Source organism: Meriones unguiculatus, chromosome 6 (assembly GCF_030254825.1).
Source record: "Meriones unguiculatus strain TT.TT164.6M chromosome 6, Bangor_MerUng_6.1, whole genome shotgun sequence".
NCBI lineage: Eukaryota > Metazoa > Chordata > Mammalia > Rodentia > Muridae > Meriones > Meriones unguiculatus.
This window is the reverse complement of record NC_083354.1, coordinates 61,687,926-61,709,997: the sequence shown is the minus strand read 5'-3', so window position 1 is coordinate 61,709,997 and position 22,072 is coordinate 61,687,926. Positions and strand designations below refer to the sequence as shown.

At 41.9% G+C, this 22,072-nt stretch overlaps 1 pseudogene; it reads right to left on the bottom strand.

Moving 5' to 3' along the window:
- LOC110543473 (baculoviral IAP repeat-containing protein 1a-like) overlaps nt 1–20,563 on the bottom strand; it is a 46,945-nt pseudogene extending 26,382 nt beyond the window's left edge.
- Nucleotides 20,564–22,072: the final 1,509 nt, after the last annotated feature.

Genomic DNA, 22,072 nt, shown 5'->3' with positions numbered 1-22,072 from the left:
AAAACAGGATATTTGGAGACTGAGTTCCGATGTCAGCCCTGTGCTCATGCTGACAGACATATGGAAGGTATGTCACTCATTGCATGTGATGCATGGTAGGTTTTACAAGACCTACAAGCTATATGATATTATCTGCATTTTACAAGGCTCTACGAGGGTCAGTGCCTCAGTTCAGGACTGGATGTCAGGTGTCCTGCATGTGCAATTTTGCCTCACTACAGCTCTGTCTGGTCCTTCTTGTGTGAGCAGGCTGAAAGAATCAGACTAACTTTGTAACCTATGTTTCTTTTAATTGCATTTTAACTTATATTTGCATGTTTTAGGCCCATATTAATTAAAGCCTCTTAGTGCTTCTCCAGAGAGCTGAGAAATGTAAAAGTTCCTGACATCAGCCATTTGTGAGGTCAGAGATAAGGAAGAGAACAAGCAAAGATCCCTACAAAATGGAGAGTAAATCACCGGCTGGTGCCTGTAAAATGAGCTTTGTTTGGAAACCGAGATGAGTTAATTATTCTCCCACCTTTAACTGTAGCTATATCTCATATGGCAGGAAATTCCAAAATGACTTGAAGATCAGATATTTACGACAGGGCTTACCAGACCTAAGGGTGACCAGAACTAACCAATTATTTTAAAAGTTAAACACCTCATCCAATCCCGAATTGCCAAGATAGCAACCCCAGGAGATTCCAGCCTTGTGTCTTTTAAAAACCTAAGGTCATTTTAACCCGGTGCCACTCCTAGCTGACCAGCAGTGGTGACCCCATTGCGCAATGGTCAAGATGAACCTCTTGCCATTTTGCATGGATGGATGATTAGTTTTTTGAGTTCTCTTCATACCTTCTTATATTTAGGCTCATGCTGGGCGTAAAAAGGCCTTACTCCTTTCAGCTATGGGCCAGTCACTGGACCGTCTCCTCTTCCTGTGTAGGTCATGTTCACTCTGCTGTGTAAGAGAAGCTACCAAAGACCACTTGAGGCAGATGTGCAGCTCTAGTTAGGGCTGTTAACATGGGAATGGTGTGGCTGGAAGTTATCCAGAGTGTAGCCAGCAACACTAAACCCAGGGCCCTGAGCTGGGCCAGAGCTGCTTTAGGAGCCCAGGAGCAGCAGTGGGGCCCCTGTCTGAGGCTGAACTGCAGCAGGTACATCTGCAGGGTACAAGCTCAACTCCTAAGGAGATGGTGACATTCTATGATTTGCTAATCAGGGCCCATTGTTCCTATGACTATATCATTGATTTCCAGGAATCATTTCTTCCTCAGCTATTGTTTTCACCTCTTTTTCCTTTCCTCTGTCTCCCCTCTTCCCTTTAAACCTCCTCTTACTTTCTTTTAGGCTTCCTTTCCAATAATTTAAGTGAAGCAAGTAAAATGTGAAGTTTTCTTGCCACCTCACAGCTCAACAAACCTAAGCCCAAGATCATCTATTTAATTTACATCATCATTTCATAGCTTTTTCTATACATTTGTGAACATGTTGTGATATAATTTAAGAATTTTTTTTTTTGGTTTGGTTAGTTTTGGGGTTTTTTGTTTTTGTTTTTGTTTTTGTTTTTGTTTTGTTTTGTTTTTTGAGACAGAGTTTCTCTGTGTAGGCTTGGCTGTCCTGGACTTACTTTATAGACCAGAAACCAGGCTGCCCTTGAGCTCATAGAGATCCACATGCCCTCTGGCCTCCCAGGTGCTAGTTTTAGAATTTTTAAAGACTGCTCACCATACATGAATTGTGCATATTTATATTTCCATTTACAAATAATCCTAGACAGCCTTTCATTTCTGTGAGCATGGCTGCCTGTGTGCAAGGTGTCTGGTAAATACTTGCCTAGTTGGTTTGTGTGTGATCTAGCATCTACCCAGGAACTTTCCTATATACAGTATGAGGTACAACTATTTGGAAAAAAAAGCCCAGTCATGGTGGTGTGTACCCACAATCCTATGTCAGAGGGTGAAGCAGAAAGATGAGCAAGTTGAGGCCAGCCTGGGATATATAAAGATGCCCATCAATAAAATAAAATAAAAGCCCTTTCTCGTCGAGCACCATTCACTGACATTACAGAAAAACACAGGGATAAATAAATAAATGAATAAATAAATAAATAAGTAGGAACATTCATCCAAGTATAAAGTGTAGGAAATTATACAGAGCAGCTTAAGTGATTTCTTTTAAGAAATAATTGAAAAGGTGAAAGGTCAGGAAAATGGATTCTTAATTCTGGACTGGAAAAACAGCTAAGAGGGCAGCTGTGCTTGCTATTAAAGCTGATGATTTGAATGTGATACCCAGGGCCCCTCCCTCAGGCCATCTTCTGACCTCCACATACATCCTGGTAGAAGAACAGCACTCCCATTCTCACAGCCCCAGAAGTGCACTTTTTATTTTAAAAACAAACACATAAACAAACAAAACTGTAACAGAGGGAGGGAGATGAGCATTTGAATGCTGAATCATGTATTTAACATTAGGCACTTATGCCATCTTTTCCTAGAAGACATGAGGATACTATGGTCCCATCTCACATGCTACAATACTAACAGATGCTTTATGTGGTCACTGGAACTCACTTTGAAGTAGACTTGTTCTTGTTATTCCATAGAAAACACTGGCAGGATGTGGAGGAGGAGATAGTTCCTGACCAGGTGCTGACAAGTGCTTATTATAGTGATCTTTTCATTTCCATGAGATGTTCCATAATCAAGGCTTGAAAACCAGTGAAAGAAGTAAATCTTTGTTGGCAGAAACAAATAAAGAAAAGCAAAGAAATGACAAAACCAATACAAAACAGATCACTAAAATTAATTAAAATATGTTTTTTCTAAGCGGGGAGCTAAAGACCACTGCAATTCCAAAATCCTTGAATCTCTGAAGCAAAACTTTTCTCTTTTGGCACGGGGATGTGGATGACCTAGACATCTGGCCCTCTTGCCTTTCAGCAGAGGGTGGATTTGAACTCCTGATTCTCCACTCTTCATCTTCCTAGTGCTGGGATTACAGGTATGTGCCACTGCATCCAGCAAGCATTTTCATTTGGTGCATATTCCACACATGTGAAACCACTTGTAATGCCTTAAACATTCTGACTTTCTTTGTTTTATACACCAATTCTACCCCCGTACAGACTAACGCATTTATTAGTTGGGATAAGTCATGGGGATGTTGCCTGACAGACATTATCTTAGTATTTGGGTAACTGAGTAGATGGGTTAGTAGGGAAAATGGCACAGTACAGGCTTGAGGGTCTGCAGTTTGAAGCCCAGTGTGTATGTAAAGGTGGGGTATGGTCACACACTTCTTCAACTCTCACCCTGGGTCAACAGAGACAGGCAGGTCCTAGACACTCCCTGGCCAGCTAGTCAGCCAATCTGTGAGTTCTGGTTCAGTGATCCCTGTCTAAAGATAGGGAGAGAGTGATAGGGAAAGCATGCTAGGTCAACCTGTGCCCACAAAAGTGAACACACACACACCAAACCAAACCAAAAATATGTTTTCAAATGAAAGCAAAATTACTTTAAAGTGGATCCAAGATGGCAGCATACCATATCAGAGAGGCAGAGGAACTGAAACTCTGAAATTGGTGATTAGAAGGGCAACTGAAGCCACAAAATCAACATTGAGGCATCCTGAATGAGCGGGGACAATACATGAGCTGAGACCATTTAGATTCAGGTCACCCGTGGACTTCTCTGAGGATGGAGAGTGGTGAACATTCACTTCCCCATTTAAGGGCTCCCTCCTCTTCAGTGGAGCTGGCCCACAGAGACTCTTAGAGACTCCAGAGACTCTTAGCACAGAACTCACTGCCTGGGGACTGAGACAGCAGAGGCAGGGCTCCTAGCTCCTTAGCCACAGATGCCAGCTCTACCAGCCTTCTGATTCCCAGATCCACAGTATCATCCTTCCTAGTCCCAGGTATGCAGGTGGCCATACCAACTCCACAGGTCCTCCCAGCCAGTGACTGTAAGGGCCACCCAATCCCTCAGTGGTGACAGGTGGCTGTACACCCACCAAAGTTGCCAGACCAGCCAAACCACCCAGTAACACCAGGCACCGGGCCACATAGGTCTGTGGAACACTGTTGTGGACCACTGTTGTGGCCCCCCAAGGACTTCCCAGCAGGCACCTGGCCCAGGCTCCCAGTCTCGTTGCTGCAGCTGGACTTCTAAGTTCAGCGGCTACAGCACCAGCGAGCTGAAGGAGCTCCTACCCCCACATTGACTGAGCAGGCCCCAACTGAGAATAGAAAACAAGGAGAACCCCTGTGCTTTCCAATTTGACCTGCTACAGAGTGAGGGTGCCTTCCAGAGCTTGCAGAGCCCCAGATCCAGGGTCCTTCTAAGCTACCAGCCAGACATCTGACCCTCCCACCCATGTGCAAACTGTGGGAAACAGAGGGACAGTGTTCTCAACATTGAGGCCCCCAGAATACTGGGGGTCTACCAGTGGAGTTCAGGCAAATAACTCCTGGAGCTCAGAGCTGAATACCTGTGGCCTGCAACGCCATTAAGGTATTCAGGGAATCTGCACAAGCGAATTGCACCTGTGAAGACCTCCAGCACCTATAATCCCTTTGGTGCCTGCACAGTCTCCTGCCCCACACTTCAGGCATTTATATTCTCTAATACCCTGTCAGTCAAGGCACACTTCCATATACATGCCCATGCACACACACTCACATGCCCACCCACATTTGTCCTTCTGTGCCCAAGAATCTTTCTCCCTTAGGTACAGCTGAAGCACCAACGCACACTCTCATACCACTGGACTTCTCTCATCTTCCTGAAGAATTCTGTAGACACCAGAAAAAGATGGTACCACTGTGAAATGAAGAATCCAGGAACAAACAGTGGGACAGTTACAGATAAGCAAACGGCCAGAGGTTGGCAAAAGAACACATCCAATAAAATCCAGGACATCATGGTGTCACCAGCAACCCCAAAAATCTATGGATACTCCAATTCATCGGAAACACAGGAAAATGATTTTAAAGCTACGCTTATCCAGTTATTAGAGGCACATAAAGAGGAAACAAACAAATCTCTCAAAGAAACTGAACCACGGATGGAAGCAAATAAAGAGGAAATGAACAAAGCTCTCAAAGAAACATAGGCAAATATAGCCAAACAAGTAGAAGCACAATTAGTGGCATATAGAGAGGAAAACAACAAAAAAACAGAGACTATCATAGAGACATAGGAATCCACATTCAAGCAGATGAAGGAAATGATGCATGAAAACAGAATTAGAGGCAATAAAGAAAACACAAACAGAGAAAACCCTGGAGCTGGAGAACTTAGAGAAAAGATCATGAAACACAAAGGTAACCATCAAAAATAGAAAACAAGAGATGGAAGAGAGAATCTCTGGTGCTGAAGATACACTTGCAGAAATTGAAACTTTTCTCTAAGAAAAAGTAAAATCGGAGAAGTCCCAAACACAAACATCAAATAAATAAAGGACACCACAAAAACGCAAATTCAAAGAATAATAGGAATAGACAAAAAAGAACATACCAGGATCCAAGGTCCAGAAAATATCTTCAAGAAAATCATAGAAGAAAAATTTCCCAAATTAAAGAGATGTCCGTAAATATACAAGAGGCCTACAGAACACCAAATAGACTAGACCAGAAAAGTAACTCCTCACGTCACATCATAGTCAGAATACTAAATCTACAGAACAAAGAAAATATATTAAAAGCAGCAAGAGAAAAAGGCCAAGTAACATATAAAGGCAGACCTATCAGAAACACACAAGATTTCTTATCAGAAACTATGAAAGCTAGAAGGACCTAGGCAGATGTCATGCAGACCTTATGGGACCACAGTTGCCAACCCAGACTATTATACCCAGCAAAGCTTTCAATCAGCAGAGATGGAGAAAACAAACTATTCCATAACAAAACAAAAGTTAAGCAATATCTACACAGGACACCAGCCCTACCGAAGATACTAGAAGGAAAACTCCAATCCAATGAAAACACTACACCCAAGAAAACATAGGATACAGATAATTTTCCAACAAAATTAAAAAAAAAAAACAAGCAGTGAATCACAGTAAGACCACCAACTCCACAATAAATGGAACTAACATTAATCGGTCACTATTATCCATCAACATCAATGGACTCAAATCTTCAATAAAAAGACACAGACTAACAGGATGGTTACAGAAACAGGATACAACATTCTGCTGCATCCAAGAAACACACCTCTGCAACAGAGATAAACACTACCTCAGAGTAAAGGACCAGAAAAATGTTTTTCAAGCAAATGGACCCAGAAAACAAGTTGGGGGTAACTATCCTAATATCTAATAAAATAGACTTTCAACCAAAATTAATCAAAAAAGATGAGAAGGGGCACGTCATTCTCATCAAAGGAAAATTCCACCAGGAGGACATCACAATTTTGAACATCTATGCCCCAAATACAAAACCACCTACATTTGTAAATGAAACATTATTAAAGCTACAATCACTCATCCATCCCAACACCTTAATAGTGGGAGACTTCAACACTCCACTCTCACCAAGGGACAGATCATCCAGACAGAAGCTAAACAGGAAAATAAGGGCACTTACAGAGCTCCTAAATCAAATGGACCTAATAGATGTCTACAGAACTTTTCACCCAAATTCAAAAGAGTATACCTTCTTTGAACACCTCATTGAACCTTTTCCAAAATAGACCATATAGTTGGTCACAAAGCAAGCCTCAGCAGATACAAGAAGATTGAAATAATCCCTTGTATCCTATCTGATCACTATGGTCTAAATCTGGACCTCAACAACAGCAACAGAAATAGCAAAAAGTCTACACATAAATGAAAACTGAACAAGTCACTACTCAAAGACAGCTGGATCAGAGAAGAAATTAAGAAAGAAATTAAAGACTTCCTAGAATTCAATGAAAATGAAGGTACAACATACCCAAACTTATGGGATACAACAAAAGCAGCGCTGAGAGGAAAGCTCATAGCACTAAGTGCCTGCAAGAAGAAATTTTTGAAACATCCCATACAAGCCTTAATAGCTCACCTGAAAGCCCTAGGAAAAAAAAGAAGCAAACACACCAGAGGAGTAGACAGCTCAGGTCAGAAATCAATAAATTAGAAACAAATAAAACAATTCAAAGAATCATTGAAACCAAGAGTTGATTCTTTAAGAAAATCAACAAGATAGACAAGCCCTTAGCCAAACTAACTAAAAGGCAAAGAGAACCTAAAAGAGGGACATAACAACAGGCACTGAAGAGATCCAAGCAATCATTAGGTCTGACTATAAAAGCTATATGCAACAAAATTTGAAAATCTAAATTAAATGGACAATATTCTTGATAGATTGCACTTACCAAAGTTAAATAAGAGATCAGGCAGAAAGGTTGAAAAGTCCTATATGCCCGAAGGAAATAGGAGCAGTCATCAATAGTCTCCCATCCAAAAAAAAAAAAAAAAAACAAAAACAAAACCAGGGCCAGATGTTTTCAGTGCAGAATTCTACCAGACCTTCAGGGAAGAGCTAACTCCAGTTCTCTTTAAACTATTTGACAAAATAGAAACAGAAGGAACATTACCAAACTCATTCTATGAAGCCACAGTCACCTTGATACCTAAACCACACAAAGACCCAACAAAAAAAAATAGAACTTCAGACCTATCTCTCTTGTGAACATTGATGTAAAACTACTCAATAAAAGAGTTGCAAGCGGAATCCAGGAACACATAAAAGATACCATCCACCATCACCAAATAGGCTTTATCGCAGGCATGCAAGGGTAGTTCAACATAAAGAAATCCATCAATGTAATCCATCACATAAACAAACTTATGTAGAAAAGCCACATGACCTTCTCCTTAGCTGCCAAAAATGCATTTGACAAAATCCAAAACCCATTCATGATTAAAGTCTTGGAGAGACCAGGGATACAAGATACATACTTAAACATAGTAAAGGCAATTTAGAGCAAGCTTATAGCCAACATCAAACTAAACAGAAAGAAACTTACATCAATTCCACTGAAATCAGGGACAAGGCAAGGCTGCCCATTCTCTCCATATCTCTTCAACATTGTACTTGAAGTCCTAGCTACAGCAGTATGACAACTAAAGGAGATCAAGGGAATACAAATCAGAAAGGAAGAAGTCAAATGTCACTATTCACAGATGATATGCTAGTACACATGAGTGACCCCAAAAATTCAACCAGAGAACTCCTTCAGCTGATAAACACCTTCAGCAAAGTGGCTAAATACAAAATTAACTCAAAAACTCTTAAGCCCTCCTGTATACCAAAAATAAAAGGGCCGAGAAAGAAACTAGGGAAACAACATCCTTCATGACAGCCACTAAAAACATAAAATACCTTGGTGTGATTCTAACCAAGCAAGTGAAAGACCTGTTTGAAAAAAAAAAAAAAAACTTCAAGTCTCTAAAGAAAGAAATTGAAGAGGATATCAGAAGATGGAAAGATCTCCCATGCTCATGGATCAGTACGATTAACATGGTGAAAATGACCATCCTACCTAAAGCAATATACAGATTCAATGCAATTCCCATCAAAATACCAACACGATTCTTAACAGACTGTGAAAGAAAAATTCTCAATTTCATATGGAAAAACAAAAAACCCAGAATCTCCAACATGATCCTGTACAACAACAAATCATCTAGAAGTATCTCCTTGGCTGATCTCAAGCTGCACTACAGAGCAATAGTAATAAAAACTGCATGCATTGGCATAGAAACAGAATGGTGGATCAATGGAACAGAATAGAAGACCCAGAAATAAACCCACACACCTATGGATACTTGATTTTTGACAAAGAAGCCAAAACCATTCAATAGAAAAAAGACAGCATCTTCAACAAATAGTGCTGGTCCAACTGGATGTCTACATGCAGAAAAATGAAAATAGATCCATATTTATCACCCTGCTCAAAACTAAAGGGCAAGTGGATCATAGATCTCAACATAAAACCAGACACACTAAATCAGAACAAAAAGTGGGGAAGAGCCTAGAACTCCTTGGCACAGGGGACAACTTTCTGAACAAAACATCAACAGCACAGGCTCTAAGAGCAAAACAATCAATAAATGGGACCTCATGAAACTAAAAAGCTTCTGTAGAGCAAAGGACACTGTCATCAGAACAAATCGACAGCCTACATACTGGGAAAGGATCTTCACCAACCCTATATCTGGACTAATATCCAGAATATATAAAGAAATAAAGAAGTTAAAAAGCAACAAATCAAGTAAACACAAAGGAGCTAAAGAGAGATTTCTCTGTAGAGAACTATAGAATGGCAGAGAAACACCAAATTAACACTCAACATCCTTAGTCATCAGGGAGATGCAAATCAAAATGACCCTGAGATTTCACCTTACACCCATCAGAATAGCTAAGATCAAAATCTCAAGTGACAACACATGATAGAGAGGTTGTGGAGAAAGGGAAACCCTCCTCCATTGCTGGTGGAAATGTCAGTTGTACAACCAGTTCAAAAATTAGTCTGGTGCTTTCTCATACAATTAGGAATAGTGCTTCCTCAAGATCCAGCTATACCACTCCTAGGCATATATCTAAAATATGCTCAAGTACATATCAAGGACATTTGTTCAATAATGTTTGTAGCAGTTTTATTCATAATAGCCAGAACCTAGAAACAACCCAGAAGTCCCTCAACAGAGGAATGGATACAGAAATTCTGGTACATTTACACAATGGAATACTACTCAGTAATTAAAAACAAGAAAATCATGAAATTTGCAGGAAAAAAGTGAGATCTAGAAAAGATCATCCTGAGTGAGGTATCCCAGAAGCAGAAAGACACAGATGGTATCTACTCACTTATAAGTGGATACTAAGCCTATAGTATAAACATACTAAAATCTGTACACATAAAGAAACTAAACAAGAAAGAGGATAAAATGATCACTCCTCACTTAGAAAGAAAAATGGGTGGACATTGGAAGTATGAGATAACAAGAAACAGAATGGGAGCATACCATAGAGGACCTCTAGCCCACGGCAGCTTAGCATCCAAGTGGGTTTCCCTAGTAAGGAGAACAGAGGCTGTCTCTGACATGAACTCAGTGGCTGGCTCTTTCACCCTTCCCACCCCTCGAGGGAGGAGCAGCCTTTCTAGGCCACAGAGGAGGACATTGCAGCCAGTCTTGATGAGAACTGATAAGCTAGGGTCAGATGGAAGGGGAGGAGGACCTCCCCTATCATGGACTTAGGGAGGGGCAGGGAGGAAAGGAGGGAAGGAGGGTAAGATTGGCAGGGAATGAGGAAGGGGGCTATAGCGGGGATACAAAGTAAATAAACTGTAATTAATATAAAAAATAAAAATTAGACAAAGAAAGGCTAAAAAAAAAAGAAAAGTAGTGGTTACAAGGTTGATTAAAAAAACTAAGAATGTATTAAAAATATCCTTTATGGATCAAGCCAATAAAATCACTCAATAATCCAGAAAAAAAAAAACAAAACAAAACAAAAAAAAAACTTTAAAAAAAGAAGAAAAAGCTAAATTCGTGTGATTCAAACTTATCACTATATGACCACTTAAAAAGTTCTGGGGTGACCCCATATAGGATAGGAGGAAGATCAGAACTCAAGGGAATACCCCAACAATGTGGCTCTTTTATCTCTAGTTTTATTTTGCTCTGTAAAACATTAAACAGGGAGGAGGGGCAAGATGGCGGCGCCGGGAGGACTCTAATTCTGAGCAGCAGCACAGCAGGATCAGCACAGTGAACAGCAATCAGAACTCTCGGCCATAAAACACAGTCATTGTGTTTCCCAGGTGAGAGGATACCCCACGGTGGGGGATTCAATCAGCTTTTAACTCACCCGGCTAAACCGCGGAAGAGATCCCGGTTCCGCCAGACGCTTGGCTGCCAGCCGCCAGCCCCAGCCCCAGCCCAGAGCCACAAGCCAGTGTCTCTGGTCAAGGTCCCAGACTGAACCTTGGGCACCACACTATCAGAGACTGGAATTTTCAGTCGAGAGATAACCCCAGGGTACAGGAAAAGATTGGGACCGGCCTTAGGTCACCCAGACATCCCCTGGAAAAGACTCGGGCGGGTTCCACGGGCACCCCAGGAGCCAGCCCAGAGCCAGAGCCGGGGACCCAGGTTCCTGCACAGAGCCCTGCCTGCCTGCGCGACTGATTCGCCGCCAGAGATAGAAACGGCGGGTCTGATCTCAGAGCACTCAGCTCACCCCCAACCTGAAAAGGTCCCCGGAAAATTACCCAGCTTAGGGAGCCACTCAGACTCCCAAAAGCCACAAAGGCAGACACAGGCAGTTTCTGCACACCAGACAGCTGGCAGAGACTGAGCCGCCATCACATAGCTGTGCTCCAGGCACAGGCAAATTTCTGTGGCCAGCCAGCTGGCGGACACTGAGCAGTGTGCACCAGGGCAAAAAAAAGACACTAGGAGTCTGTGTCTCCAGAGAATCCAAGGGGAAGGAAGGAAACTGTACTGATCTAAATCACCCAATCCTTCCCTAGAAAGTCTAGCAGTCTAGTGGGGCCGAGGCGCCAGCACTCAGCTGTGCTCCAGACACAAGCACAAACAGTTGAGGCGCGCCTGATGTCCAACTGGGTCACAGCAGCTGATCATTAAATTTGCAACAAGAAACCCAGAAACAGGGCAGCTGCCCTCAGGACTTCCCTGGGTGAGAGGAGAACCCTCTCGACTAACAAAGACCACAGTTACCACTCAGGTCTATATCCCTGAGGTGAGCAACTCCTGAAAAAACACCAGCCATCCAGGGACTATACCCAAAAAGCTGAGAAGACATCCTTCAGGAAAATCCAGCTTTCTGCAAAGGGGATTCTCTCCACCACAGGATCCCCAGGAACCACCAGAAAATAACCCCAAACTCCTAAGATAACACAATGGGTAGAGGCCAGCGTAAAAGCTCAAGCAACAAAAGACAGAGCAATATGGCATCTCCAGAACCCAGTTACCCAGGGGCAAGTAGCCCTGGACACCCCACCATAACTGAAATCCAAGAAGATGACCTAACAAGTATGCTCATGAAGATGATAACAGAGGAAACAAATAAGATTCGTAAAGACATAGAGGAAGATAAACTCAAACAGAATATTGCCATCCATAAAGAAATAGAGGAAGCTGCAGCCAAACAGTTTATGGCCTTTAGAAAGGAAATGCTTAAAACACTGAATGAAATGAAAGAAACAGAGTTGAAGGAACTAAAAGAAAAACAGGAAAGTACAATCAGACAGGTGAAGGAAGTAAACAAAACAACTCAAGACCTGAAGATAGAATTGGAAAAATTAAAGAAAACACAAATGGAAGAAATAATGGAAAGGAAGAATCTAGGGAAGAAAACAGGAACTACAGAGGTAAGCATAACCAACAGAATACAAGAGATGGAAGAAAGAATCTCAGGTGTAGAAGATACAATGGAAGAAATCGATCTATCTGTCAAAGAAAATGTTAAATCTGAAAAATTCCTGAAACAGACCATCCAAGAAATGCAAGACAATATGAAAAGACAAAACCTAAGAATAATAGGTATAGAGGAAAAAGAAGACTCCCTTCTCCAAGGCCCAGAAAATATTTTCAACAAAATCATTGAAGAAAATTTCCCCAACCTAAAGGAGAGGCCAATTAGAATACATGAGGCCTACAGAACACCCAGCAAATTTGACCAGAAAAGAAAATCCTCCCGCCACATAATAATCAAAACAGTAAGTATACAGAACAAAGAAAAAATACTAAAAGCTGCAAGGGAAAAAGGCCAAGTAACATATAATGGCAAACCCATAAGAATCACACCTGACTTTTCAACAGAGACTATGAAAGCCAGAAGGGCCTGGACAGATATCATGCAGACCCTAAGAGAACACAGATGTCAGCCCAGGCTACTATACCCAGCAAAACTCTCAGTCCTCATAGATGGAGAAAACAAGATATTCAATGACAAAAACAAATTTCAACAATACCTACAAACAAATCCAGCATTACAGAAGACACTGGAAGGGAAAATACAACCCAAGAGAGCTAGCTACATTCAAGAAAACACAGGAAATAAATAACCTCACTTCAGTAAAACAAAAAGCAACCAAGCACACAACCTGATGACCACAGCCAACATCAAAATCAAGAGATCTAACAGCCACTGGTCATTAATCTCTCTCAACATCAATGGACTCAACTCTCCAATAAAAAGACACAGATTAACAGAATGCATACGTAAACAAAACCCAGCAATCTGTTGCATACAAGAAACACACCTAAGACACAAAGATAGACATTACCTGAGGGTAAAGGGTTGGAAGACGACTTTCCAAGCAAACGGACCCAAGAAGCAAGCAGGAGTAGCCATTCTAATATCTCATAAAATAGACTTTCAACCAAAATTAATAAAAAGAGATGGGGAAGGACACTTCATACTCATCAAGGGAAAATTCCACCAGGAAGACATCACAATCCTGAACATCTATGCCCCAAATACAAGGGTACCCACATTTGTGAAAGAAACATTGATAAAATTTAAAGCACATATAGATCCACACACATTAATAGTGGGAGACTTCAATACCCCACTCTCAACAAAGGACAGGTCAACCAAACAGAAATTAAACAAAGAAACAATGTCTCTGACAGAGGTCATGAATCAAATGGACCTAACAGACATTTACAGAACTTTACACCCAAACACAAAAGAATTTACCTTCTTCTCAGCACCTCATGGAACCTTCTCCAAAATAGACCACATAGTGGGTCACAAAGCAAGCCTCAACAGATACAAGAAGATTGAAATAATCCCATGTATCTTGTCTGATCACCATGGAATAAAGCTGGACCTCAACAATAACAGAAATAACAAAAAGCCTACACATACATGGAAACTGAACAACTTGTTACTAAATGACAGCTGGGTCAGGGAAGAAATAAAGAAAGAAATTAAAGTCTTTCTAGAAATCAATGAAAATGAAGACACAACATACCCGAACTTGTGGGACACAATGAAAGCAGTGCTAAGAGGAAAGTTCATAGCACTAAGTGCCTTCAAGAAGAAATTCGAGACAGCTCATTCAAGCACCCTAATGGCTCACTTAAAAACCCTAGAAAAAGAAGAAGCAGACACATCAAGAAGGAGTAGACGGCTGGAAATAATCAAACTCAGGGCTGAAATCAATCAATTGGAAACAAATAAAACAATTCAAAGAATCAATGAAACCAAGAGCTGGTTCTTTGAGAAAATCAACAAGATCAACAAACCCTTAGCCAGGCTAACTAAAAGGCAGAGAGACACCACCCAAATCAACAAAATCAGAAATGAAAAGGGGGATATAACTACAGACACTGAGGAAATCCAAACAATCATTAGGACTTACTTCAAAAGTCTATATGCCACAAAATTTGAAAATCTAAATGAAATGGACAATTTTCTTGATCGATTTGACTTACCAAAGCTGAACCAGGACCAGGTAAATCAACTAAATAGACCTATATCCCCCAAAGAAATAGAAGCGGTCATCAAAAGTCTCCCATCCAAAAAAAGCCCAGGACCAGATGGCTTCAGCGCAGAATTCTACCAGACCTTCAAAGAAGAGCTAACACCAATTCTCTTCAAACTATTCCACAAAATAGAAACAGAAGGAATATTACCAAATTCATTCTATGAAGCCACAGTCACCTTGGTACCTAAACCTCACAAAGAGTCAACAAAGAAAGAGAATTTCCGGCCAATCTCCCTTATGAACATTGATGCAAAAATACTTAATAAAATACTTGCAAACCGAATCCAAGAACACATCAAAGATATTATCCACTATGACCAAGTAGGCTTCATCCCAGGTATGCAGGGGTGGTTCAATATACGGAAATCCATCAATGTGATCCACCATATTAACAAACTGAAAGAAAAAAAACCACATGATAATCTCCCTAGATGCTGAAAAAGCCTTTGACAAAATCCAACATCCATTCATGTTCAAAGTATTGGAGAGATCAGGGATACAAGGCACATATCTAAACATAGTAAAGGCGATATACAGCAAGCCTATAGCCAACATCAAACTGAATGGAGAGAAACTTAAAGCAATCCCACTGAAATCAGGGACAAGACAAGGCTGCCCACTCTCTCCATATCTCTTCAACATAGTGTTGGAAGTCCTTGCTAGAGCAATAAGACAGTTGAAGGAGATCAAGGGGATACAAATTGGAAAGGAAGAAGTCAAATTATCACTATTTGCAGATGATATGATAGTATACGTGAGTGACCCCAAAAACTCTACCAGGGAAATCCTACAGCTGATAAACACCTTCAGCAAAGTGGCAGGATACAAAATTAACTCAAAAAAATCAGTAGCCCTCCTGTATACAAAAGACAAAAGGGCTGAGAAAGAAATTAAGGAAACAACACCCTTCACAATAGCCACAAATGACATAAGGTACCTCGGAGTAACCCTAACCAAGCAAGTCAAAGACTTGTATGAAAAAAATTTCAAATCTCTGAAGAAAGAATTAGAAGAAGATATGAGAGGATGGAAAGATCTCCCATGCTCATGGCTTGGTAGGATTAACATAGTAAAAATGGCCATCTTACCAAAAGCAATCTACAGATTCAATGCAATGCCCATCAAATTACCAACACAATTCTTTACAGACCTGGAAAGGAAAATTCTCAACTTCATATGGAATAACAAGAAACCCAGAATTGCTAAAACAATCCTCTACAATAAAAGATCTCCTGGAGGTATCTCCATCCCTGATGTTAAGTTGTACTATAGAGCAACAGTTTTAAAAACTGCATGGTACTGGCATAGAAACAGAATGGTGGATCAATGGAACCGAACAGAGGACCCAGAAATAAACCCACACACTTATGGACACCTGATCTTTGACAAAGACGCCAAAACCATACAATGGAAAAAAGATAGCATCTTCAACAAATGGTGCTGGTCTAACTGGATGTCTACATGTAGAAAAATGAAAATAGATCCATACTTGTCACCCTGCACAAAACTGAAGTCCAAGTGGATCAAAGACCTCAACATAAAACCAGACACATTAAATTGGCTTGAAAAAAAAGTGGGAAATACCCTAGAACTCATTGGTACAGGGGGAAACTTCCTGAACAGAACACCAACAGCACAGGCTCTAAGAGCAACAACCAATAAATGGGACCTCATGAAACTGAAAAGCTTCTGTAAAGCAAAGGACACCGTCATCAAAACAAAGCGACCACCTACAGATTGTGAAAGAATCTTCACCAACCCTTTATCTGACAGAGGACTCATATCCAGTATATATAAAGAACTAAAGAAGCTGAAAAGCAGCAAACCAAGTAATCCACTTAAAAAATGGGGAACAGAGCTAAACAGAGAATTCTCTGTAGAGGAATACCGAATGGCAGAGAAGCACTTAAAGAAATGCTCAACCTCATTAGCCATTAGGGAAATGCAAATCAAAACAACCCTGAGATTTCACCTTACACCCATGAGAATGGCCAAGATCAAAAACTCAAGTGACAACACATGCTGGAGAGGTTGTGGAGAAAGGGGAACCCTTCTCCACTGCTGGTGGGAATGTAAACTTGTACAACCACTCTGGAAATCAATCTGGCGCTTTCTCAGACAACTAGGAATAGCGCTTCCTCAAGATCCAGCCATACCACTACTGGGCATATTTCCAAAAGAGACTCAAGTACACAAAAAGGACATTTGCTCAACCATGTTTGTAGCAGCTTTATTTGTAATAGCCAGAAGCTGGAAACAACCCAGATGCCCCTCAACTGAAGAATGGATGCAGAAATTGTGGTACATCTATACAATGGAGTATTACTCAGCAATGAAAAATAAGGAAATTATGAAATTTGCAGGTAAATGGTGGGATCTGGAAAGGATCATCCTGAGTGAGTTGTCTCAGAAGCAAAAAGACACACATGGTATATACTCACTCATATAGACATACAACATAGGACAAACCCACTAAAACCTGTGCATCTAAAGAAACTAAGCAAGAGAGAGGACCCTAACTAAAACGTCCAATCCCCATCCAGAAAGGCAAAGAGGATGGACATCAGAAGAAGAAGAAAACAGGAAACAACCTAGGAACCTACCACAGAGGGCCTCTGAAAGCCTCTGCCCTTCAGACTATCAAAGCAGATGCTGAGCCTGATGGGCAACTGCTGGGCAGAGTGAACGGAATTTTAGGTAAGAACTGGGAAATAGTAAGAGCTGGAGAGGACAGGGTCTCCACAAGGAGAGCAACAGAACAAGAAAATTTGAACATAGGGAACTTCCCAGAGACTCATACTCCAACCAAGGACTATTCATGGAGATAACCTAGAACCCCTGCACAGATGTAGCCCAGGGCAGTTCAGAGTCCAATTGGGTTACATAGTAATGTGAAGAGGGACTGCCTCTGACATACTCTGATTGGCCTGCTCTTTGATCACCTCCCTCTGGGGGGGGAGCAGCCTTACCAGGCCACTTTTGATGTGAACTGACAGACAATACAGCCACTTTTGATGTGAACTGACAGACTAAGATCAGAAAGGAGAGGAGAATCTCCCCTATTAGTGGACTTGGGGAGTGGCATGCAAGCAGAGGGAGGAGGGAGGGTGGGATTGGGATGGGAGGAGGGAGGGGCTTATGGGGGGATGCAGAATGAATAGAATGTAATTGATGAAAAATTTAAGAAAAAAGGGAAAAAATAGTTTAAGAACCTTAAATGACTTTCAAAATTGGAGGAAAACATGGAGTTAGTCAATTGGCATGGAGCACGTCTCGCCCCTGGGGGCAATGGTCTCCTGAACCTACTCAGACCTCGGACACCACCACTGCTAGTTCTAGAACTGACGCAGGATGTTCCAACGAGGGGTTAAGGCTTCTCATAATATTTCCTATAAGCCCACACCTGTTTCTCTATATTCCCCATTTTTATTCATTATTAGCCAGATAGAGCCAAGTAATTGTGGTAATGATACTTGCTTTTTTGCCCAATGCTGGAATGCTAGTAAAGTTAGGTATGCCCTGGTTACTCGCATGCCTCACTGGGTGCCTGTGCCCATTGATGCCCCTCACGCTATGACTCTCTTCAGACAGAAAAGGGATCTTGGAACTACAGCCACCATTGTTACTACCATCTCATTGATGGCTGCTGGAGCTACCACCAGGGCATTAGCCATGAGTCATATTGGGCAGACTGCTCAGACCCTGAATAATCATTTAGCCAATGTAGCTCATGCCTTAGTTGTACATAAAAGAATTAATGCTCAACTAAAAGGAAGCTTGATGGTGTTCAATCAGAGGATTGACCTCTTGCAGGAGCAAATCAATACCCTATGGCAAATCGCTCAACCTGGCTGTCAATGAAAGTATGCTGGACTTTGTGTCACTAGCATACAACATGAGAATTTTTCCTGCGCTGCAAATCTGTCTAAACAATTGTCGAGCTATATTTTAGGTAATTGGACTGGAGAATTCGATACTACGATGGAACAGCTGAGAGTGGCCATTGTCACAGTAAATTCTACCGGAGTGGACGCAGGACTAGCCACAGGATTATCAACATGGATTGCTGCAGCCATGAATCATCTGAAGGAATGGGCGGGCATGGGAGTGTTAGCAGGCCTTCTGGTGTTGGTCTCCTTGGTTTGCCTGTGGTATATATGCAAGATTAGAGTCTCACAACAGTGTGATGCCGCCATGATCATTCAGGCCTTTACAGCCATTGAAGCAGGACATTCTCCCCAAGCATGGTTGGATACCATAAAAAGCTAAAATGATATGCTCAGGATGCGAGGCTAAGCACTGCACTCAGGGTCAGCCGCTTTGGACCCAGAGAAGAGCATGTCTGATTGCATGCGGGTTGATGCCCCAGGTCCCGCCTCTGAGAAAAAGGTATTGGACGGGTCTGATGCTCTTTGGGTGGATGACACCTAAATGAACATCAGTACAAAGTCCCAATTTATTTCTAATATCAGAGATCAGACCTCTACTCTTGCCTGATGCATCTAAAACAAAAAGGGGGAACTGTAGAGAGCTGCGGAATGCTATCCCTTAAAGATGGAGCTGGTTTCCGCCTTCCATCTTCCCGATGGTGAGTGCTCTCTGTCACGAACAACTCCACATTTGGCTAAGACCGAGGATCTGGCTTGCTTCCATGTATGTGGACCTATCTGCATTGCCCCCGTGGCACGCCTGGGTTGGCTACCCAGAGGCTATTTAAGCTGTGGGCTGGCTTTCCCCGGGGTCCGAGGATTGTTCAATGTTCCTGAATAAACTGCATTGAAAAAAAAATAAAATAAAATAAAACATTAAACAGTTTAATCATGAAATACAATCCACTTACCTGGGTAACCACTTGGCATAATCCTTCCAGGGATCGTCTCCTTCTTCCCAGTTTCCCAGGCATCCACCGCAGGAGAAGCACTGCACAGTGTCCCTTTCACCTACAGATGCAGGGAAGAGATGGCACCAGGTGTGTCTTGGAGCTGATCATACTGAACCAGAGCAACACAGACCCTAGCATGCTTACTCTTCCATGTCCCTTCTGACTGAATCCCTGGCCACATCCCACTGCCCTAAATGACCCACTCCTGAGTCTGGACCTCCCATCCCAGCCATGGCCATCCTCCATAGACACAGCCCAGGGCTTTGGAGGTCCTACTAGGTGATCTAGCACTCAGCTACACACTCAGCCCACTGCCGGTACTCTTAAAGTCTATATGTAAAGAAAAGTAACATTTTACTTTATACACACACATGCGCGTGTGCATGTGTGTACATATACATACATATCTGTAGAAAACCAATGCTTCATTAAATGTTCACTAAAGCAGAAGCAAAGTTATTAAAGATGAAATGTAATGAAATACACATTATGTCTAATATAATACAGTTCACCAATAATTGTTGATTAGCAAAATACTGCCCACAAAATGGAACCTAACCCTTAACCACCACAGAAAACCTCACAAAATGGGACCCAGTTAGTTAACTGTAAAGACAAAGCCGGCTGCGGAGAGTCCACGTGGTGAGGTCCCATGGGCATAAAACGGCCACTTCTCAAAGGACTCCAGCCTGGCCTCCTCTTCTTGGTACCATGCTTTGCCTCCTTTCAGCATCTTCTCTGGACTCTTCACCCTTATGTCATACTTGACAATGTTACCGACATCTTTGCCCAACAGGAACTCACATTCTGGACGAAATTTCTTGTGGATTTCTATGGGAAATTTCCTGAGGCTGGTGTGAAAGAGGATTAAGCTACAGCAAAAGCACTGCACCCCAGGTTTCACCTCAGTAAGGTAAAACCCAGCAGCTGCCATGTCCTGAGGCGTCCATGAGCTATATGGGTCATAGGTCACAAAAGTCTTTAATCTCCTGGCTTCACTGCGCATCTGTGAGTTAAAACCTTTCTTCATTTTCATTCGTGCTTTATGCTCTTCTTCATCTTGCCTCTTGGCCAGCTGCACTGCGTCCACACCAAGAAGAGCAGAGAGCTCATGGAGATGATCATAATCAAACTCAGTAACTGGCTCCTCATGCTTGGCCTCCCCGTGCTTGGCCATCTTCTAAAAGAGAAAGGAAAACCGATAATGGCGATAGCAATGCTTTGCTATAAAGAACATGAATTTAGGTCCCATGAGGTGGCTCAGAGAGTAAAAACACTTGCAGCTAAACCCGGGACATTGAAAGAAGAGAACTGACACCCACAAGTTGTCGTCTGACTTCCACATGGACATGGGGATACACACACTCTGCCCCAGATGTCAAAACAAAGGGACTAAGAAGAAATAATTGCTGTGTCGACTTGTGTCTCAAGCAAGTGGACTAGGCCATGAGGACCAGCTATGAACAAGACAAATAGGCCTGTTTCCATCCATAAAGGCTCCCCCCACCTTTTGTTTCTTTGTTTGTTATTCTGAGATAGAATTATGCTAAGTATTCCATGCTGGTCTAGAACTAGTCATGTACTGGGCCACCTAGAACTTGTGGCCCAGGCAGGCACCACAGGAAGGTGTTTATCCTGGGACCCTCTTTGGTTTGGGTTGTGCACATCTCCCTCTTGTAATAACCTACATATACCACAGACACCCTGCCACTTTCATTGGGCCACTTTCTGGGCTTTTGGATTTTTTTTTCTTTTCTCTTTTGGACAGTCAAGTGTAGGCAGTCTCTAGCCAAGTGTGGCACCAATGCATTAGGAAGGGAGAATGGACAGGCTAATCTCACCTGCTCACTGGTTTGTGATGCATATGCAGGAAAGTAAAACTACTTTCTCATGTTTATGGAAAGTTCTCTATTGAGCATCTTATCTTTCGCATAACTACATATGCATATGAAGAAAGTCAGATGTGTTCTGTGAAGGACATGCTCAGGGATTAAAGGCTTGGTTAAATTCAGCCTGTCAGACAAAACAAAGTACCTGTCTACTTTCTTGTAACTCGACTCCTCATTTCCTCAACCCCATGAGTGAAAGCCCAAGCAATAATCAGGGTGTGTCAGAACTCTCATTTACACAGCCATTTGTCCATCTTGACAGTGTATCCTCCTCTAATCTGTAGCTTCACTTTGCTCCACATAAAGTAATTTTGCTTCTTTTGAAAATCTTAGAGCCTTTGTTTTCAGTTGTTTGAATTAAAGGCTAAGAGCTTGAAAACAGACAGACCACATCAGCCTACAGGATGCTACACAGTTTGTTTCACCAAGACCTGTTCCAGATGTGAATAATGGCGCCATTGTTGTAATGCGGGAGGGCACATATTTGCCATGCATGTTAGAGAAAAATATACACGAAATCCCATAGCCTCGTAGAGACAATGTGGTAAAATTACCCTGTTCTTTAAAACCCTTCTCTTCCGTTCACTTCTCAGGGCTAGTGCTCTGTGCGTAAGCTGTGTTAGGTCCACAGTGGTAGTGCCAATAACCATGTCCTATCTCAGGCAGGACTCTGGCCAGGGAAACAGAAGTTTATTGAGTAAACCAGAGGGTAAATTCAGCATCCCTCAGGAACCTCAAAGGCACCTGTTTACCAGGAAAATCACCACTTCCTTTATCCAGCTGTCCCTAACAGTCAC